Here is a 20,613-nt window from a genome sequence, read left to right as displayed (position 1 = left end):
GTGTGGGCTGTGTGAGCTGTGGGCTGCGGGCTGTGTGGGCTGCGGGCTGTGGGCTGTGTGGGCTGCGGGCTGCGCGCTGTGGGCTGCTGGCTGTGGGCTGTGTGGGCTGCGGGCTGTGGGCTGTGTGGGCTGTGGGCTGCGCGCTGTGGGCTGTGTGGGCTGTGGGCTGTGTGGGCTGCGGGCTGTGTGGGCTGTGGGCTGTGTGGGCTGTGTGGGCTGCGGGCTGTGTGGGCTGTGTGGGCTGTGTGGGCTGTGTGGGCTGTGGGTTGTGGGCTGTGGGCTGTGTGGGCTGCGGGTTGTGTGGGCTGTGGGCTGTGTGGGTGTGGGCTGTGTGGGCTGTGGGCTGTGTGGGCTGCGGGCTGTGTGGGCTGTGGGCTGTGTGGGTGTGGGCTGTGTGGGCTGTGGGCTGCGGGCTGTGTGGGCTGTGGGCTGTGTGGGCTGTGGGCTGTGGGCTGTGGGCTGTGGGCTGTGGGCTGTGTGGGTGTGGGCTGTGTGGGCTGTGGGCTGCGGGCTGTGTGGGCTGTGGGCTGTGTGGGTGTGGGCTGTGTGGGTTGTGGGCTGTGGGCTGTGGGCTGTGGGCTGTGTGGGCTGTGGGCTGTGGGCTGTGGGCTGTGTGGGCTGTGGGCTGTGGGCTGTGGGCTGCGGGCTGTGTGGGCTGTGGGCTGTGGGCTGTGGGCTGTGGGCTGTGGGCTGTGTGGGCTGTGGGCTGTGGGCTGTGGGCTGTGGGCTGCGGGCTGTGTGGGCTGTGGGCTGTGGGCTGTGGGCTGTGTGGGCTGTGGGTTGTGGGCTGTGGGCTGTGTGGGCTGTGGGCTGTGGGCTGTGTGGGCTGCGGGCTGTGTGGGCTGTGTGGGCTGCAGGCTGTGTGGGCTGTGTGGGCTGCAGGCTGTGTGGGCTGCGGGCTGTGTGGGCTGTGGGCTGTGTGGGTGTGGGCTGTGTGAGCTGTGGGCTGCGGGCTGTGTGGGCTGCGGGCTGTGTGGGCTGTGGGCTGCGGGTTTTGTGGGCTGTGGGCTGCGGGTTGTGTGGGCTGTGGGCTGCGGGCTGCGGGCTGCGTGGGCTGCGGGCTGTGTGGGCTGCGTGGGCTGTGTGGGCTGCGGGCTGTGTGGGCTGTGGGCTGTGTGGGCTGCTGGCTGTGGGCTGTGGGCTGCAGGCTGTGTGGGCTGTGGGCTGCAGGCTGTGTGGGCTGTGGGCTGCGGGCTGTGTGGGCTGTGGGCTGCAGGCTGTGTGGGCTGTGGGCTGCAGGCTGTGTGGGCTGTGGGCTGCAGGCTGTGTGGGCTGTGGGCTGCAGGCTGTGTGGGCTGCAGGCTGTGTGGGCTGCGGGCTGTGTGGGCTGTGGGCTGCGGGTTTTGTGGGCTGCAGGCTGTGTGGGCTGCAGGCTGTGTGGGCTGCGGGCTGTGTGGGCTGTGGGCTGCGGGCTGTGTGGGCTGCGGGCTGTGTGGGCTGTGGGCTGCTGGCTGTGGGCTGTGTGGGCTACGGGCTGCGGGCTGTGTGGGCTGTGGGCTGCGGGCTGTGTGGGCTGCGGGCTGTGTGGGCTATGTGGGCTGTGGGCTGCAGGCTGTGTGGGCTGTGGGCTGCGGGCTGTGTGGGCTGTGGGCTGCGGGCTGTGTGGGCTGTGGGCTGTGGGCTGCGGGCTGTGTGGGCTGCGGGCTGTGTGGGCTGTGGGCTGCGGGCTGTGTGGGCTGCAGGCTGTGTGGGCTATGTGGGCTGTGGGCTGCAGGCTGTGTGGGCTGTGTGGGCTGCGGGCTGCGGGCTGTGTGGGCTGTGTGGGCTGTGTGGGCTGTGTGGGCTGTGGGCTGTGTGGGCTGTGTGGGCTGTGTGGGCTGTGTGGGCTGTGGGCTGTGGGCTGTGTGGGCTGTGTGGGCTGTGTGGGCTGGGGGCTGCGGGCTGTGTGGGCTCTGTGGGCTGCGGGCTGTGTGGGCTGTGTGGGCTGTGTGGGCTGGGGGCTGTGGGCTGTGTGGGCTGTGTGGGCTGCGGGCTGTGTGGGCTGTGTGGGCTGTGTGGGCTTCCGGCTGTGCACAGCAGGGCGAATAGATATAGCAGTGTGCTATACTCTTGCGATGGTACCACTGCCTGGTACCATGACCTCAAAAACAAGAAAAGAAAGATTTCAACTAGGCTTATGGTCTTAGTCCCAGTTCTACTGCTGTGAAAACACACCACAGCCAAGGCACAGAAACATTCAGTTGGAGGTTGTTCACAGTTTCAGAGGGCGAGTACACGTCCAGCACGGCAGGAGTGCGACAGCAGGAAGCCATGGTGCTGGAGAACTAGCTGAGAGCTACATCATGATCCATACAAAGCAGAGAAACACCAGGTCTAGTATGAGCGTTTAAAACCACAACCCCTCCCTGCTCCACGGACACACTTCCTCCAACAAGGCCACAACTCCTGATCCTTCTGAGCCTTTCTAACTGTGCCACTTCCCGATGATCAAACATTCAAACATATGACCCCATAGAGCAATTCTTCTTTTTTTTTTTTTTAAAGAGATTTATCTATTTATTATGTACACAGTGTTCTGCCTGCATGTAACACCTGCATGCCAGAAGAGGGCACTAGATCTCACTATAAATGGTTGTGAGCCACCATGTGGGTGCTGGGAATTGAACTCTGGACCTCTGGAAGAGCAGTCAGTGCTCTTAACCTCTAAGCCATCTCTCCAGCCCCAAGAGACCATTCTTATTCAAAGTATCACACTCACCATAAAGAAATGACAAATGTTAGAGATGATGTGGTCGTCAAGCAGCGGGTGTGAGGATGTGTGGCTGCAGTACGGCTGCTCAGAAGGCCCAACCAACTAAGAGCATCACTTGAGTCCCAGGTACCAGGCCAGCTTGGGCAACATCACAAGTCCCTTTCTTGAATCAATCAATCAATCAATCAATCAATCAATCAAAATCAATCAATAAGCAAAAGAAAAGGCTGCAGTTAGGGTTGAAGAAAAAACGTGCATGAACACAAAGGGCCTGGCTACAGTTATGGAACTGAGGGAATGAGGACAGGGACGGAGAGGCGAGGGGGACACGACTCCTGCCCCGTCTCTTCTGCTGCGACAAAATCCTGACAATGTGACCCACAGGGGAAAGGAGAACATCATTGCATGGAAGTCAAGGCAGCAAGAACTCGAGGCACATAGTCACTTCACAGCCACAGTCAACAGCAGAGACACGGCTGCTTCTGTTAGAGCACTTTATCAAAACCATAAGAAATGACACTAAAACAGAAATTGGTACCAAGAAGTGAGGTCACTGCTGTGACGAATCTGTCCAAGTGGCTCTAAGGCCTCTGGAACTGCTTTGTGTGAGGAATGTAGAAGAGTCTAGAACTTTGTGCTGGCAAATCAGCTGAGTGCTGTGGGTAGAACCTAAAGGGCAGCCGAGAAGAGAGAAGATTAGGTGCTGGGAGAAGCATGGACAGTGGAGGCCTGGCCGTGACCTTTCAGGCGTTGAGAGGAACTTCGCTGGGGTCATGGTGTGATGCTGTGGCCAAGAGTCTGGATCGTTCCGCCTGTGTCTTGAGACCTCCCCGGATGATGTTGAGTCCAACAGCAGCTAACAAACTAATTTGTTTGATGGAGGAAAAGGTGTGTGACAAGTTTCACGTTTCGGACAAAGAGAGTTCAGGGAGCCAAGCAGCTAGCTCTGCTTGCTAAAGGGATCAGCACTGTCAGAGGAAACCTGATCACTTCCTCTGGGTCAGCACGCAAAAGCTGACACAGCTGTGGCCAAGGAGAGCCGACTGCCTCTCAAGCTGGGAACAAAACTAGACAGTACTGTAAGCACCATCCATACTACTAGTTTGAAGACATAGAAGATACAAGATTTGGGGGTCAGGGAGAGAAGCTGAGGCCAGGCTCAGTGTGGCTGGGTCAGAGCCCTGCAGACATGGAGGCTGCTGCATACAGCTGAAGTCTAAACCACAGCAAAGAGCCCAGAGTATTAGAGACATGGGGACTGTGGGCATGCGGTAGAGTCAGCTTCAGCCTAAACCGAGCTGTCCTACAGGCGCAGACCCGGAGGGTCGGGACACCAAGGCCTTTCTAGAGCCCACAGGAGTATATCACAAGCTCTAGTGGTGCAGAGTGGCAAGACCTGTCACATCTCTGGAGGACTCCAGCTGGAGCTGCTGTGACTGTTGGCTCTGGGTCTTGAGTGGTGAAGTCTTTACAGACACAGTGGAGACCTTGGCCTTGTGAAGCTGGACTGCTTTACATTATGAAAGAAGCATTAAGCCAAGGATGCAAGACTGGATTTTTAAAATTAATTTATTCAGATTATAACTCAATTGTTTTCCCATCACTTGTATCCTCCCTTTCCTCCCTCCCTCCCTCTTTCACCCTATTCCCCTCCCCTAGGTCAAGGGGGACCTCCTCCCCCACTATATGGCAATAGGCTATCCAGTCTCATCTTGGTAGCCTGCTTATCCTTTCTCTGAGTGCCACCAGGCCTCCCCACCAAGGGGAAGTGGTCAAATATGGGACACCAGAGTTCATGTCAGAGTCAGTCCCTGCTCTCCACACAACTGTGGAGAATGGCAAGACTAGATCTTTAAAATGGTGAGTTTGAGTATCAAAATCTCAAGTTCAGGCTGGAGAGATGGCTCAGAGGTTAAGAGCACTGTCTGCTCTTCCAAAGGTCCTGAGTTCAATTCCCAGCAACCACATGGTGGCTCACAACCATCTATAATGAGATCAGGTGCCCTCTTCCGGCGTACAGGCACATTCAGGCAGAATACTGTGTAAATAACAAAAATAAATCTTCAAAAAAAAAAAAATCTCAAGTTCGGCCGCCATCTTAGTTCTGCGTCCTCCGCTCGAAATGCCTGGTGAAGCCACAGAAACCATCCCTGCTATGGAGCAGGAGTTGCCACAGCCTCAGGCTGAGACAGGGTTGGGGACAGAATCTGACAGTGACAAGTCAGTGCCAGAGCTTGAGGAAGAAGGCTCCACAGAGACAACCACACAGCCAGCCCAGCTGGCGGCAGCTGCTGAAATGGATGAAGACCCAGTCAGTAAAGCAGAGCAGACTCGGGGTGAAAAGACGGCCAGGAAGGCAATGCCCAAGCCGGGTCTTCCACAGGTCATGGGGTGACCAGAGTCACTACCCAGAAATCTAAAAAAACCAGACGTCTGCAGGAGCTGAGCTTCAGATAGCTACATAGTTTTGGGGGAAGCCAAGATTGAAGATTTGTCTCAGCAAGCACAGTTAGCAGCTGCTGAGAAGTTCAAAGTTCAGAGTGAAGCTATTTCAAACATTCAAGAAAATACTCAGATTCCAACTGTACAAGTGGAGAGTGAAGAGGAAGAGGTTGACGAAACAGACATGGAAGTTAAGGACATAGAATCAGTCATGTCACAAGCGAACGTCTCCAGAGCAAAAGTGGTCTGAGCCCCGAAAGACAACAGCAATGGTACCGTAAATGCTACTATGGAATTAACAATATAACTATTTGACAGCAAGACAACCCCATGCCCCGCAATGGTGTTTGAGAAGTGGAGCTGCAGCTTGGCTTGACACTTGTACTGGGTCTATCACTAATAAAGTTATGGCTTCTTGTTGGATGATTTAAACAAACAAACAAACAAAAAACCCTCAAGTTCAGGCTGGAGAGACGGCTCAGAGGTTAAGAGCACTGACTGCTCTTTCAGAGGACCCAGGTTCAATTCCAAGCAGCCACATGGCAGCTCACAACTGTCTAAAACTCCAGGATCCAACACTGCCATGTAGACATACAGACAGAACACCGATAAAAATAAATACTAAAAAAAAAAACAAAAAAAAAAACCCTCAAGTTCAAGGCCAGTATGGACTAGAGGAGTGAGTCACTGTCTCAACAAAACATAAATTATTTGTGTGTGTGTGTGTGTGTGTGTGTGTGTGTGTGTGTGTGTGTTGAGAAGATATTACATGGTACTCTGTAATATGGATAATTTTATATTTTATATAAAAATTAAATACAATAAATGAAAAATAAAAGACTAAAAGCTTCTATCTTAAGCAGTATGGCTGAAAGCACTCAGAGCCGCACGTGGCTGCTTTGCATGCGCGTTCTCACTGCTTGCAGTGGCCTCTGAGGCAAGCGTGTAGCCTGAGCTGCACAGATTGGAGGAGGTGAGGTGACACCAGGGCCATGACAGGTGAGGGCCTACTCTTAGTCACATAATACCTGTCCCAGTAAAGGGAAAGCATGTCCATGGCATGAGAGGGGCCCACTCTTAGACAGGCACAGTACCTTTCCACAATAAAAAAGGATTTTCTTTTACTCTGAAGAACACTGCCAAGCAGTGCTCAGGGCCAGGGCACTTCCTTCAACTGGGGAGAAAACTGAGTATTTATGTATCTAATCTACAAAAGTCTATGAGCCTCCGAGCAGTCTCCTCCAATTAAATTCTTCTCTGGAATGCAATAAATAAAGTCAAGACAAAGGTAATTTTCCAAAATTTGCAACATAGTACAAAGTGACTACAGGCAAAACAAACAAACAAACAGAACCCTTGAGGGGCCATAAATCAGAAATCGTACAGAGATAGGTAGCAAGGACTCACGCTGCACTTCAGACTGGGCTGCAGTCACTTTCGTCGCCATCCCCCACGCTCCTCCATGCTTTCAACGCAGAGCCTGGTCCCCGTTTCAAAGCCAGGTGGTCATTCCTCATTTCAAGTGGAAGTGGGTAGGTAGGTGGGTGGGTGGGTGGGTCGGGGTGCAGGGTGACCTGCCTCAAGTGGGCAGCCCACGTATCTGTTCCCATCTGGAGAGATTCTGCACTTACAGCCAATTCAGAACGATTAAAGGAGCCACCCAAACAAGACATCCCCTGTCAGTGTGGCGGCATGATCACAGCTGACCCTGGGCAGCAGAGGAGCTCAGGCAGCACGGGGCTAGGTCAGGTAGCACCGCCTAACTCCCCACCTGCCTGAGAACAGATCCTGCGTTCCTAACCCTGTGGCCGCCGGGCCGCCACCCCGCCCTTATCTAGCAGTGTAGACTTCCTTCCTCAAAGGATGAGTTGTGGACATCATGGGCCCTGCCTCCCTATGAGACAGAAGGAGTTTGCAAAGATCCGCACTCTCGCAGCCATCCTGGACAGTGAGGTTAGTAAGACAGAACCCACTGACAACATCGCACATGTGGTAGCAGCCAGCTGCCCCCTATGCTGGAGACCTAACACGACGCTCCGAGGGGATCGTTCTTGAAGATCTTGTCGTTATTGGGGGTGGGGTGTGCCCTGCACACACGTGCCTGAGTAGGAGCCAGTCGGAGTCAGATGCCCCCCTCCACCGCTCTCCACTTCGCTTCTTGGTTTAGGTTTTGACGCACAGTCTCTCACTGAACCTGGCACTGATCTGTTAGCTGGCTAGCCAATGAGCTCAGGGACAGGCCCTCTCTGCATCCCAGGGCTTAGGCACACATGGGGCTCCAGCCCACTGAGCTCAGGCTCAAGCCCATGATCGCCATGGAGCGCTCGCTGTGACTGAGAAGCTCTTCTTATTACACTACTGTTCTCTTCCCTAGAGGCCTCAGCCAAACCCTGTTTCCATACAGCAGGATGAGGCAATCTTAGCAGAGCCAGGAGGGAAAATTCAGGGCCCTACTTCCTCCACAGTGTCTGAATCTGGAGGAAGACTCCTTAATTATTAAGTATTTACTCAAAAACCTATTTTGTGGTATCAGCCCTTTTTAAAAAGGAACAATAAATCAACCTACTAATGGTTGTATTTTAAAATTAAAAAAAGGATCCCACATACAAATGGATAATTGCTGGCGCTCTGCCAAGGCCATTTAGCACCACAGCAGCAACTCTGCAACCTCGCCTGTAGTCAGGACTGAAGCAGGGGGCAGGGCCTCCGTTCTTCACACCACCTACCATCCTCCACCACCACATGACACCCTCTGGGGACAAAGGCAAAACTGAAGACCACAGGACAGTAATGGTGAGTCTCGGGGAGAGTGGAAAGCTCAGGCACAGGCACGAAAAGCTCCCCTGCCCCATCTCCACCTTGTGCTCTCAAAGCTCTCCATAAAGACCCCTTCCTATCCCAGCACGCCCTGGGCCAGCCATCCCTCATAACCTGTGTGAGTCACTGCACACATCCCTTAAAGCTAGTCTTTACTCAGAGCTATTGACAGGGAGGCAGACACATCCGCTATGGAGGAAAGGGGACAAGAACCCAGTAATATTTAGAGAGCATTCTGACCTGCCAAGATGACAGGCAGGAAGAAACATTCCCCACCTAACATTTATAAATATGATTGCAAGAATCAGGAGGAGCTCTTCCTTGAAAAAACAGAACAAAACAAAAACAAACAACCCCCCCCCCCCCCCCCGGCCAAAAAAAAAAAAACCAAAAGCAAACCAGAGGGAGCAGCTCCAGGCAAGGAGCAAGAGAGAGAGGGAGGGGACAGCCAGAGCACGTCTCGGAGGTCCAGCTAGGGAAAGACAAGGGAGGACACACACTGGGGGAATAGGAGCGCGCCCAGGAGAAAGCAGAACAGAGTGGTCCTCGGGTGCCAACCTCTGCCCACATGAAGGCGATAAGGGAAGACTAGGCAGAGGAAGCAAGAGCGCCTCACCCTCCTGGGAGGGAGAGAGGAGGAAATCATGCTGAAAAACACCCAAGACTGAACACCGATGCTGCAGATGGTCAGACAGACAACACAAACACCCCCTCCATATCGTATATGCACACTCACCCCCACAGCCCCATACACCCCCACCCATGCACTCCCTCCCCCACTGCACACCCCAGCACATCCACACACATACCACACCCACACACCACTTTGCCCCATACACTCCATCACACCGTGTAAGGCCCGCCAGGCCTGGGAGAGCACAAGGAGCACTGGCCTGGTGTGGTGTTTTGTTTGTGTGTTTGAGACTGGGTCTTGTTGCCCAGGCTGCCCTGAACTCCTGACACCCTGGCGTCCACACTCAGAGTGTTGGGATTACAAGCTGCATTATCAGGGTCGACTGTTCTACATGGTCTAAAATCTGCACTGGAGAACAAAGCAGGGTTTTGGTTGTTTGGTTGTTTGGTTGTTTTGCAAAAGGCAACTCCTGGAGAGTTCACTAAACAGCAATGACTTTGCAGACGAAGCATGGCTGCTTTCTACTTTTATTGTTATAACCACTCACACCAGAGTTCCACCAATACCCTTCCCACCACCTCTGTGCCATGATGCCAAACAGCAACCAGCACAGCAGTTCCATGTCAGTTGCTGAGAAAACACAAACATCCTTTCATTTGTCAACAGCTGCACCTGGGCCCAAGAGTCTGAGCCTACAAAGGCCATGGGTGGGAAGGCTGCACTCCAGACAGGAAGGGCCTGTTTCTAGCTCTGAGCAGGCAAGGAGGAGGGCCTCCCGGTCTGGAAGAGCGTCTGCCCGGCTCAGGTGGTCTTCCAGGATGCACGTTCTGTCCGCCCCGTGCTCCTTCACTATGTGCTCCAGGACCAGCTCTTACGAGGCAGAGGGAGCCCTGTGGTGCCTGCGGCCATTCCTAGCCACCGACCAGCCCAGAGAGCAGCTGCTTCCCTTTTGTCTCCCAACACCAGCAGCTCTTTATCTTCTGCGGCCTGGAGGCAAGGGGCAGCAGTCCTGGCAGGACCAACAGGCACCTAGGACCCCACAATAGTGGGTGAGGAGCTGGCAGCCTTCCCACCATGGGGGAGGACATGCATCACAGAGGAGGCACACAGTAAGTAAACAGCTCCCGAGGCTCTATACTCTCAAGTGTACAAATGGCACATGTGTTTCCAGCAGTGCAATGCCTCCCCTGGAACAAGGCAGTGCCCCATCAGGCATCTGATCAAGGGCATGACAGTGATTCAGTGTGGCCTTCTGGCGACTGTGTGACTGCCTCTCATTCTGAAATGCTGCTCTCAGGTTGTTTCCCACAAGTCCAGATAGCTTGCCAGTCTGTTTTCTGTCAGGTCTGTGGCAGTTGGGGAACCTCACCTGGCTTTGCTTCTAGAGCAAAAGCAAGTACCAGTGACCAGCTCGTCTGGGGTTCTCTGCATGTAAGGAGCAGCTCTCACTTAACTAACTGCAGCACCTAGCAAGGTGCTTTTGGTAAGAATCCAGGATATTTTTCTGTGCTGGATGCGTGGCAGAATGTCTATCTTCTGCCCCTTCTGTGTTTTGTCTAGGGTGTTGGGCGCCAAAGGAACCTAGCTTATACCTGTGCACACCTGGCCTTTGCATTTGTCTTCAAGACACTGGTAATTGGCCCCAGCATCTTTCTCTTCGCCACCGTTTATATCTCTGATAGGTTACATACTGGGGAGGAAGTCTTCCCAAAGTCCCAGAGCAAGGAGACATAAAGATACAATCTATTTCACAGCCAACTTCAAGGTAGGATAGCTGCTCAGATAATACCAAATGGCAAAGTTTTTAATACTGGAAGACACAGGAGAAACAGCTCTTCTCAAGGAAGTCACCAGAAATGAGACACATGCCCTCCCTCCTCACCCCAGCAATGGGGCAGCTCAACACACCTAACAAAAGCAGCCTGAGGTGAAAAAGGTTTTCTCTGACTCACTCACTGTGTGAGGATACAGCAGAGCAGAGGAGGCACGGCAACAGCAGCATGAGTCACGGAGCAAAGAATGAAGACACTCAGCCAGCCTGGTCCCGTCCTCTGGTGTGGTGTCACCCACTCAGGGCAGGTCCCACGTTCTAAGTTAAGTCGGAACATTCTCACTGACATCAACAGGTGTGTTTCAATGGGGAATTCCAAATCACATCCCAAGAAAAGAGAGGTGGCTCAGTAGTCAAGAGAAATACTGATGTTGCAGAGGACCCAAGTTTGGTTCCCAGCACCCAAGTCAGACAGTTCCCAGAGGACCCACATTTGGTTCCCAGCACCCATGTCAGACAGTCCCCAGGAGACCCAAGTTTGGTTCCCAGCACCCACATCAGACAGTCCCCAGCCACTGGTAACTCCAGCTCCACAAGAATCATCACTGGGGAATTCCATCCAGACCCATAAGAGCCAGAAACCCAAAGGGGCCAGCATGAAACTCTAAGCAGGACTGGGCAAGAAGCGCAGAAGCACCCAAACAGCATGTGGCCAGGATGGCTGTCCCTCCGTGTGTCCCTCTGCTGGGATGGATGTGGCCAAGATAGCTGTCCCTCCGTGTGTCCCTCTGCCGGGATGGATGTGGCCAAGATGGCTGTCCCTCTGTATGTCCCTCTGCCGGGATGGATGTGGGCAGGATGGCTGTCTCTCTGTGTGTCCCTCTGCCAGGATGGATGTGGCCAGGATGGCTGTCCCTCTGTGTGTCCCTCTGCCAGGATGGATGTGGCCAGGATGGCTGTCCCTCTGTGTGTCTCGGCCAGGATGGATGGGGCAGGGTTAAACATAGCACACACTTTAGTTCCCCAAGCCTAGTGACAGGCAAAAGCAGTTAATGGAGTCCTTTTCTGAACTGTGCATCCATTTGTGGACACACTTCTGAACTAGACACTGACACACACACCCCACACTCACTCCCAACGTGATGACGTGTCCTGCTTGAGGTGAGAATAGCATCCATGCATCTCCTGAGAACTCGCACAACGACAGCCAAGCACCTGGCGTTTATGTCCTCACATCTCCAGTGTGCAGGACAGAGAGGTGGGCAAGGCGCTCCCCAGAGCCCGCCTTTGCAGAAGGGAAACAAAATCACTGTCATTTTGTCAGTTTCATGGGCTTGTAAAGCACAAATGAAAGCATACAACCACTCATGACCTACAATCTCATGTCCAGTATTTACACAGAGAAATGAAACTGTATACCCACACAAAGGCTTTTTATTCATAACACCAAACAGCGAGACTGATCCAAATCCACATCTGAGGGCAGTAATGAATTGGGCTCATGCACACGGACAGAGTCCATACAGTAGCAGAATGAAAAGAATGAACTGCTGATGCAGGCAAAAGCAGGAGGGAGCCAGAAATGTGCTGAGAGCAGAGCCAAGGGCAGAGTGTGGCGGTCAAGGGTGGGCAAACAACCGTGTGACAGGCAGTGGAAGACCAAGAAAGGCTGGGAACACGGCTTCGGGGTGGCCGACCATGCCCAAGGCCTTGGGTTCGGTTCCCAGCATCACTGGGAGGGGAGAACAGCAAAGGGCGTGGGGAACTGTCTGTGGGTTTTCATGCTCTTGTTCTGGGTACTGATTAAACAGGAGCACACAACCGTCAAACTCATCAAGCTAAACACTCTAGCTTGGCATTTTACTGTGTGTAAATGGCATCTAAAAACTACTTAGGGGAAAAAATGTAGAGTAGCACTAAGAAAAAAAGAGACGAGCTAAATTTTCAGAAGATGTGGCACACGCAGGAGCAAGCACAGAGCAGGCTTCTGTGAGCCGCGGCCCCGGGCTCCGACTGTGGGCCACGGAGCCCTGGTGTCAAGGGCTGAGTCCCAGGACAGACAGGCACAGGCAGATGCCACAGCATGCCCAGCACACACGGAATACAAGCCTGTGCTGACGAGCCAGCTCTCTACGAGAAGGGCAACAGGCAACGAGGAGGGCGCCCTCCCCGCGGCAGCAGCGCCCTGCCAGACACTAGCTCTGAGGAGAAAGTCCCAGGCCTGACTGAAGGGCCTGCACGGGAAGAAGCCTGCCCCAGAGACAGCGGCAAATGTGCAGTTCTTTTCAGCCCAGTAAGAAGTCGGGCCCCACACAGTGAGGAGGTGGCTATGCTGGGGCGTGGCGGGAGCAAGGGACATTGCATTCTGGGGCTCCACCATCGCCAGTTGAGCACCTGTGGGAACTGCCTGCCCAGGTACGCTCCCTGGACACCTGACTCCAACACAGGAAGCCACATGGGTCCCTTGAAGCACCTGTACCACCATCCAAAGCTATTCTTTCTACCCCAAGAAGTTATTCATCTATAACATTCAGGGGCAGGAAAAAAAAAAAAAGAACTGGGAAGTGGAGGCAGGGGTCAGCCGTGGGGTGACACAAGGGGCTCTGGGCAGACCTAAAGAAAATTTTTATATACTGTCCCTAAATCTGTCCCAGTAAAGTTATGCCTATACTTTCAATAAAATATATGCTGTTTTCCCACAGAATCTAAGATGCCTTATGTCATGCAAGGAGCCATTGTTTTATGTAGTGCTAAGGGAGCAAATGCTGCCAGCAGCTTTCTCATATGGGATTTCCACCTGGCACTCACTGAAAGCTCCTCAATAAAAGCTAAACTCAGATGTCCATAATCCTTCCAGGTCTGAGAAGACGCAGCTCCCTGTGCTGCCTGGCCATTCTGCCACTTCCTGAAAAGCACAGAAGCCACTTTGCTGAGCCAGCTTCCCTCTGTGTCCTGTCACCCTGGGCTGTGCTGTGGGCACAGGTGTGAACGGAGTAGTGTCTCCTCCGTGTGCCCTGATCTCTGGGCTCTTCTGTGTCACAGGTTCCAAAGATCACACTGGAACTCAGGACTCAGTCCCTCTCCAATGTGCCTTGTGGCCAACTAACTATCCACCATGCACGCCATGACCACAGTGTGAGGATGTCAGTCAGACCGAATGTTAACAGTATCCAGATCTCAGAAGTGTTTGTGTGACCTAAGGACACGGCCCAGTGGAGGAACAGTCTCCCAGCATGCAGCAGAATTAACACCAAGGCAGGGAAGAACCACACTCACTATAACGCAGATCAGAAGCCCAGACAGAAAAGATACTGAAAAAAGGAGAGTCGTGTAGGCCTGAGCAGCCTCTCAGACATCAGCTAGAGACGGAGAGGACGAGGCAAGACGGCTGCACAGAATCAGCAGGGGAAGCAACGCCAGCGAAAAGACCAAAGGGACGGGATGAACTGCACCTAATATCATCATCTTACCAAATGGAGAAAACCAAAGGAAAGGCTTTGAGATGAGCCCAGGGAGGAGGCAGAGGCAGCACACCTTCAAGGCAGAGCTAGGACACACTGCTGGGGCCGGATACAGCTCGTGGTGGCGGAATGCACAGACCCACAGCTAACGCTTCACCAACAAGGACAAAGCTCTGCAGATGAAACACCTCGGGACTGAGAAAAGTCAAGGACATCAAAGTCTACACGCAGCAAAATGGCCTTTCAGAGTTAAACAGAAACAAAACACAACATTTTCCAAACAACCAATAACAGCCTCACCCTAAAAGGAGTATTTTTCAAAAAGTTTTTTTAAAGTTCCAAAAAACATTTTCAAGTTGCAGGGCGGACCGTGAGTCTAGGTCAGGCAGACACCGCGGGGGCAGAGTCTGAGTCAGGTATGGAGTGGTCTGCTGCCCGCTTCACTAGCCCTGCCTTCCAGGTCAACTAGACACAGAGCTACAGCCTGCGGCAGGGGAGCCACACAGCAACATGACGTGCCTCCAGGCACTGCACCAGGCAGACAGCAGCAGAAGCTCATGTACCTGTGTGTGGTGTGTGTGTGTGCACGCACATACGCAGTCCATGTGCGCTCGTGCGTGCACACAGATGTCCTGCTCTGCCACTCTCTGCCTCAGGCCTGGAAGCAGGGTCTCTCCAGCGCCCACCATGCTGCTGCCTCCGCTTCTTACAAAACCCACCGACACTCTCAGCTTCCACCTGGGTTCCAGGAGTTTAAAGTCAGATCCACACTGGCACAGAGAATGCCGCAGGCACTGAGCAATCTTCCCAAACTTTAAAAATGAAGTGGAAAATGAATAAAGAACACGGAACGAACACACACACACACACACACACACACACACACACACACACACACACACGCACGCACACAATGTAGATTTTATAATATACAAATTTTATTCCAATTTTTTAACATCTCCCTTGGGTTCCACCATGTAAGGCATTGTCCTGATGCTATGGTGAACATTCAGGTGTTTGCACACTTCCATGACACATGGGTCCTCACAAAATAAACTCAGACACCCCAGGAAGTGTCTGATCCATTCCCTCATTGCCGACCTCCCTCTATCAGCCCTTTCTCATTCAGCTGGGGACTAATTTTACAGCGTTCACATGGGTGTGCAGTTAGCACATGGGGACCCCCTTGGCCCTCTCAAACTCGGCCTTCCACGCCTTCTGCTTCCTAACTGTCAGCACCTCCAGCTGTTCCACGGCACCTGTTCCTCAGGGCCATGAGACCAGGCGCTCTGGACCAGAGAGGCAGGTTCATCCCAGAAGGCTGAGTGAGCTATGGTTTCGGTCTTTCACACGCTTGGTGTCTTTGTCAAATCTGTATACACAGAAACACTGACCTTATCAGTAGGAGCAAAGTGATCAAAGAAGGGTCTCGGAGAGGCTTCTGAGGAAAAGAATCAAGCCCTCTTTCGCTGTAAAAATAATATATCTTGAGCAAGTCACTTAACAGCAGAGATGGGAAGGTGCTTGCTCTCCAGACAACACTAGAGACAAAGAGACAGGAAGCAGGAGGGTGAGTATGAAGGAATTCTCTGGGGCAGAAAGTTCTGGAGCGCCAGTGAGTGCACCTTGAAGTCAAGGAGAGAGGGCTGAGTGAGCATCAAGGATCTGCTGGGCTCTGGGGCCAACTAGCTTCCAAAAGGACTAGCTGCCTCCTCTTCCCATTAGCCTCCCATGTACCGTTTGTCTGTTTGCTCATTTGTTTGTTTTTCTAGACAGGGTCCCTCTGTGTAGCCTTGGCTACCCTAGACTGACTCTGTAGACCAGGGTGGTCTCAAACTCACACAGATCTGCCTGCCTCTGCCTCCCGAGTGCTGGGATTAAGGGTGTGTGCCACCATGCCCACCCCAGCTTCCACTTCTATTTTCAATCTTAAAAGAATGAAGTAGTGACAGTGAGGGCTGGGTAAAGGGTTAGAGTCACCGTTACACCTGGCCAGAGCAAAGCCATGAGTCCGAAGGTCCCCACAGCCACTAAGCTATCTGCCTTCTGTACCAGGGCAAAGACAGAAAGGCCAGTGCACATGCAGAGGGCAGAGGGCAAATCCTCAGAACCTGATGCAGACGGCAAGGGAGAGGAGCAGAGAGCAGATGGCTGGACCCACTCCAAGCCACAAATGGACGCGTGTCAACTCTTCCACCTGCCTCCGTGAGCGAGCCTTTGACACACGGGCTGCAAGTCATGCCAGTGCATGTCCAGGAGGCTGGAGTCCCGTGGAGCATGACGTGTTCTGCAGAGGAGCGCAGAATGCTTTCCACAACCTGCCTTCCTCTGAGGCGTGTGTAAGCCTTCAGAGATGGTGACCTGCGTGCTCTCATCAGCTACAGCGGCAGCTCAGGCCTGTGAGTTTGGAACTGGTTTTTAGATCTAAGCTCCACGTCCTGAAGGCTGTTGCAACACCGTGGCCTTTAGGGACAGGGAAGACAGGAAGTGTGTGGGTGGGGCTGACTAAGAAGCTGTTCAGCTGGCGGGCAAGAGGAGAGAAAATAAAGAGAAAGTGCAGGATGGAGCATGATTAAGGCCAAAGCAAAAATATAAGCAAAATGTTTGTCATGGGTACAGTTACTAACATCTGGGCAGGAAGCAGCTCAGGGAAACTATCACAGCACAATGGTTAACCCCAAGGTAGCCAGAAGATGCCATCTTACAGATTTAATGAGGACAGGGGCAAAGCGCATCACACAACATTTTGAGTCATGTCAATAGTGAGCCAGCTGCAATGCTGCCTGTGGCTAGCAGTCCTCATTTGCCGTTTTTCACAGAAACGCAAACAGGTGGATGATGCCCAACCTCTGGCTCCACAGAGAATCAGAGAAGGCTGCTAGCAGAGGAAGCCAACTAAGCCAGGAGGATGTGCAGTCATGGCATAAGGGCAGCATACCAAGGGATGGCAGTGATGTCATGGCAAGACTGTGCCCAGATGAGCAGATGGCGTATCAAGACGTGACCGCTGGTGGTCACTGCAGACTGAGGCAGCCCACGTCAGTCTATTCCACAATGATCTCTGAGCTCCCCCCAGGCCCTGAGCCACATTAGGTTCTTCTCAGATCATCCACACATGACTCTGAAGATCCCAAGTAAGGTAGAGCACACTGACCCGTGCCAGAAGTTGCACACATCTCATTATAAATCCAGTGCAAAACTCAGGCTGGGGCTAGGGAGGGGCACTAGCACCATCCACTTGGCCCCTCTCCTCCCTCAGGGCAGAGGCAGGCACAGACAAGCAGCAGCCCAAAAGAGAGGCTGGTAGGACCTGTGTGCCCACCCTCGGGGCTCTGGGGAGGAGAGGGCTTTCTCCAAGCCCAGAAGTCATGGCTCACTGGGCAGTACGCTGTGCTTTTCCCAACAGCCCAACAGGGAGGAGGCACAGAAGTCCAGGTCCCTGCAACCCATAAACAGGAAGTACACATAAACACAGGGCGCTACAAACAACACCTGTGCCTAAACCCCCACAAGACAAGCATGAAACCCCAACAGACAGAAGCATGTATGTCCCTGCAGTTCATGGGCTCCGGCTTGGCAGAAGCAGTTCATGAGGCATGTGTACCGTCCAAGCATACAGTGCTGTCACCAAGGTAGCAATGGCTGCTCTTCAGAGGAGGAATGAGCCCAGGAGCCTTGTTTGTTGGAGACACACACACACACACCCCTTCCCAAGTCCACTGCTTGGCAGGAAGATCTATAAAAACATGTTTCATTCCTTGACTACAAATCCACTGTAACAGATACAGGACTTAAAACCTGCTCGACACAACCACAGAACATGGCTTGTGTGGCTCCTACTGACCAGTCAGCTCCCTGAAGAACCCTCAGTGACTGCACACAACCTTTGCCACCCCCGCTGCTCAGGAGATTGCATCCACGTGCACTGAAGTCCAGCCCATTCAGTGGTCACTTCAGCTCCCTGTCAACCATGCCAGGTGCACCAAAGCTCTGTACTTCCCACAGGAAATAGTAACTGACTTGGAAGGCCTGGGACCTCCCCAAGCAAAGCATGGTCCCTCCCACTCAGGCTCTAGGGAAAGGAGGCTCACAGGGGGCCATGTGAGCTGCCTCAGCTCCTAACTTCCAGCACCCGATCTGTCAGTCAAACTCCTAACTGCCCAAAAGCCCCTGCTCTCAGCTCCCAATAAAACGTCTACTTGAGGCTCATCACGACACAAGGGGGCTTTGCTGCTGAATTTTCAAATGAAAAAGCGTTTTCCCTTCACTCTCCTGCAAAACTAAAGTTTATTACCTAAAGGCAAAGTCTTAAATTTAACTAGAAACAAATATTCTACCAGTGGCAAACCAATCAATTATTTAGGAAGGGGCTCAATCAGGCAGGCAAGAAAACACAGCCCAATACAGAACCTGGCAGCTTCTGGAAATAAAGTCACAGTGGCTTCTCTAAATTCTCTGCTGAACCAAGTTCACTTTTATCAAAGTATCTGACTCTGAATCATCGCAGCTACAAAATAAGGAGGAAATGTGGGAGCTTTGGCACTAGCAAGGAAACGGGCAATGTGCCTGCACTCCTGGCACTGTAGGTTGTGGTCAGTTTTCTGCTCCTCCTGCTACAGAGATTAACAGAGCCCTGTGTTCCCGCCCACACCACCGTGGAGGCTGCTGTGATTTCAGCAAACATGAATGAAATGACCTCACTGCAGATTGCCTGCCCCTGTGGCTGCTGCAATACAGCACAGGGAGGAAGAGCAAGCTGAACCCAGGGGTCTCTCCATCGAGGCTTGGACTGTAACAGCATCCCGTTGTTGTCTTGCAGACGGCACATGAACCTCGCTTCCTCACTGCAGAGCACAGTGAAGCAGTGCACAATAGCTTTGCAATGTCTCAAAGGCACTTACCTACAGGTGGGGACCAGGAACCTGACACCACACATCTGAGCTGGGTAACTGCTCATGGTCTCTGCAATTCCCCTGCAGCATCAAGTCTGCACCTACTGAGAGGCCTTTGCACCCCTCAGCTCATATGCAGGTATCTAGGCAGAAAAGCACGCCACGCACACCAGGCTCTCTACAGCCCGTCCCTGCATTTGATATTCTCCAGCCAGTAGAGGCATCATGGTGACATCTGTTACCTTAAGCTTGTTTCTAAAATGGAGGAACCCCACTAATGGCCCACGTCAGGAAATTCTGAGACATTTTTGGCACATATAAAACAAATGCATCAGTTCTGGCATTCAAGAAATTAGTATTTATGGCTGTAGTGTGGCTTCCTGGGTGTGGAAAAATATGAAATCTGTCTGACACACAGCCTCTCACTAAGCTGCAGTCCCACTGTAGGTACCAAGCCAACTAGAATCCTACCTGTGTTCTTACCAACATCTTTTCCTAAGCAGCCTCTAGTCTTGAAACTATGCCCACCTTAAACTCTCTGCTGTCTTTAACCAATTCTCCCTGACCTGAAACCACCGGAAGACTCAGCTTTTCCAGTGCAGCTCCTCCACTGACTGCCTCGGCCTGCACGAGGCTCACACTAATTCTGTCGGAATCATAGACCACATGTGAATGTGACCTGCCTTAAGTCACACTGCCAAGGAGCAGAGTTACAGAGACTTAGATTACAAGAGTGCTGGGGAGATGGCACTTGGCTGCTCTTCCAGAAGACTGAGGTTTGACCCCAGTACCCACGTGGCTGCTCACAACCATCTGTAACTCCAGGTCTAGGGGATCCAATGCCCTCTCCCAGCCTCAGAGGGTACTACATGCATGTTAAACACATGCAGGCGGGCTGGAGAGATGGCTCAGAAGTTAAGAGCACTGGCTGCTCTTCCAAAGGTCCTGAGTTCAATTCCCAGCAACCACATGGTGGCTCACAACCATCTATAATGAGATCTGGTGCCCTCCTCTGGTCTGCAGGTGTACGTGCAGATAGAACACTGTAAACATTAAATAAATAAATAAATAAACAAACAAACAAATAAATCTTTTTTTAAAAAAAACACACACATGCAGACAAAATACCCGTATACAAAAAATAGTTTAGGAAAAAAGAAACAAGCTGGGTGTGGTGGCACATTCCTTTAATATAAATATTTGGCAGACAGAGGCAGGTAGATCTCAATGAGTTCGAGGCCAGGTCTACAAAGTAAGTTCCAGGACAGCCAGGGCTACACAGAGAAACCCTGCCTAGAAATAAAGGCTCCTAGAAGAAGATCCTGAGGAGTTGGAGACTCTGCTCACTGCCTGCTAGTGTACACTAGGTAACACCCAATCTCATGCCAAGCTATGTAAATAAACACAAGACAGACAGACACACACACATACACACGATGAACATTATCTCATGCCAAGCTGTGTGAATAACCATCAACACACACACACACACACACACACACACACATGGGCTGAACATTACTAATGTGCTAAAACCTTACATGTGTTACCAGAAAGGTCACCCCCCTTGGACTAATTCTCTAAAAGAAGAAAGCAACAATTAGAGAAGCAGAGAGACTCACCGAGACACCAAAAGACATGAAGAATCTGGCAACTATTAGGTTTCAAAGCTGCAACAAATGACTAAGGTGCCATTTAGCACATCAAAGCCAAAAGTGGCCAGCAAGCTCTCCCTGCGTTCCTCAGTCCCAGCCTGCTATAGGCTCCCTTGGCTGCTGCACCAGCTTCCCTCGCCCCTCATTCTGGTCATGTCCACTCTGGCCTTTGCCCATGCTCTCCCACACACCCATAATAGACTGTGCCCTCCTCCTCGAAACACTCAGGTCTGCCTTTTGTTCATTTCT

General features: G+C 52.4%; 1 protein-coding gene and 1 pseudogene across 1 annotated transcript in view; one reads left to right on the top strand and one right to left on the bottom strand.

The window, feature by feature from the left end:
- Positions 1–20,613, bottom strand: part of Rptor (regulatory associated protein of MTOR complex 1) — a 298,025-nt gene that overhangs the window by 214,768 nt on the left and 62,644 nt on the right. The gene's annotated exons all lie outside the window — the stretch shown is intronic.
- On the top strand, positions 4,802–5,576 carry LOC127200747 (nascent polypeptide-associated complex subunit alpha-like; annotated as a pseudogene).

The sequence above is a fragment of the Acomys russatus genome, chromosome 16, assembly GCF_903995435.1.
Source record: "Acomys russatus chromosome 16, mAcoRus1.1, whole genome shotgun sequence".
Taxonomy (NCBI): domain Eukaryota; kingdom Metazoa; phylum Chordata; class Mammalia; order Rodentia; family Muridae; genus Acomys; species Acomys russatus.
The sequence above is the reverse complement of the archived record's forward strand: the minus strand, read 5'-3'. Positions and strand labels throughout refer to the sequence as shown.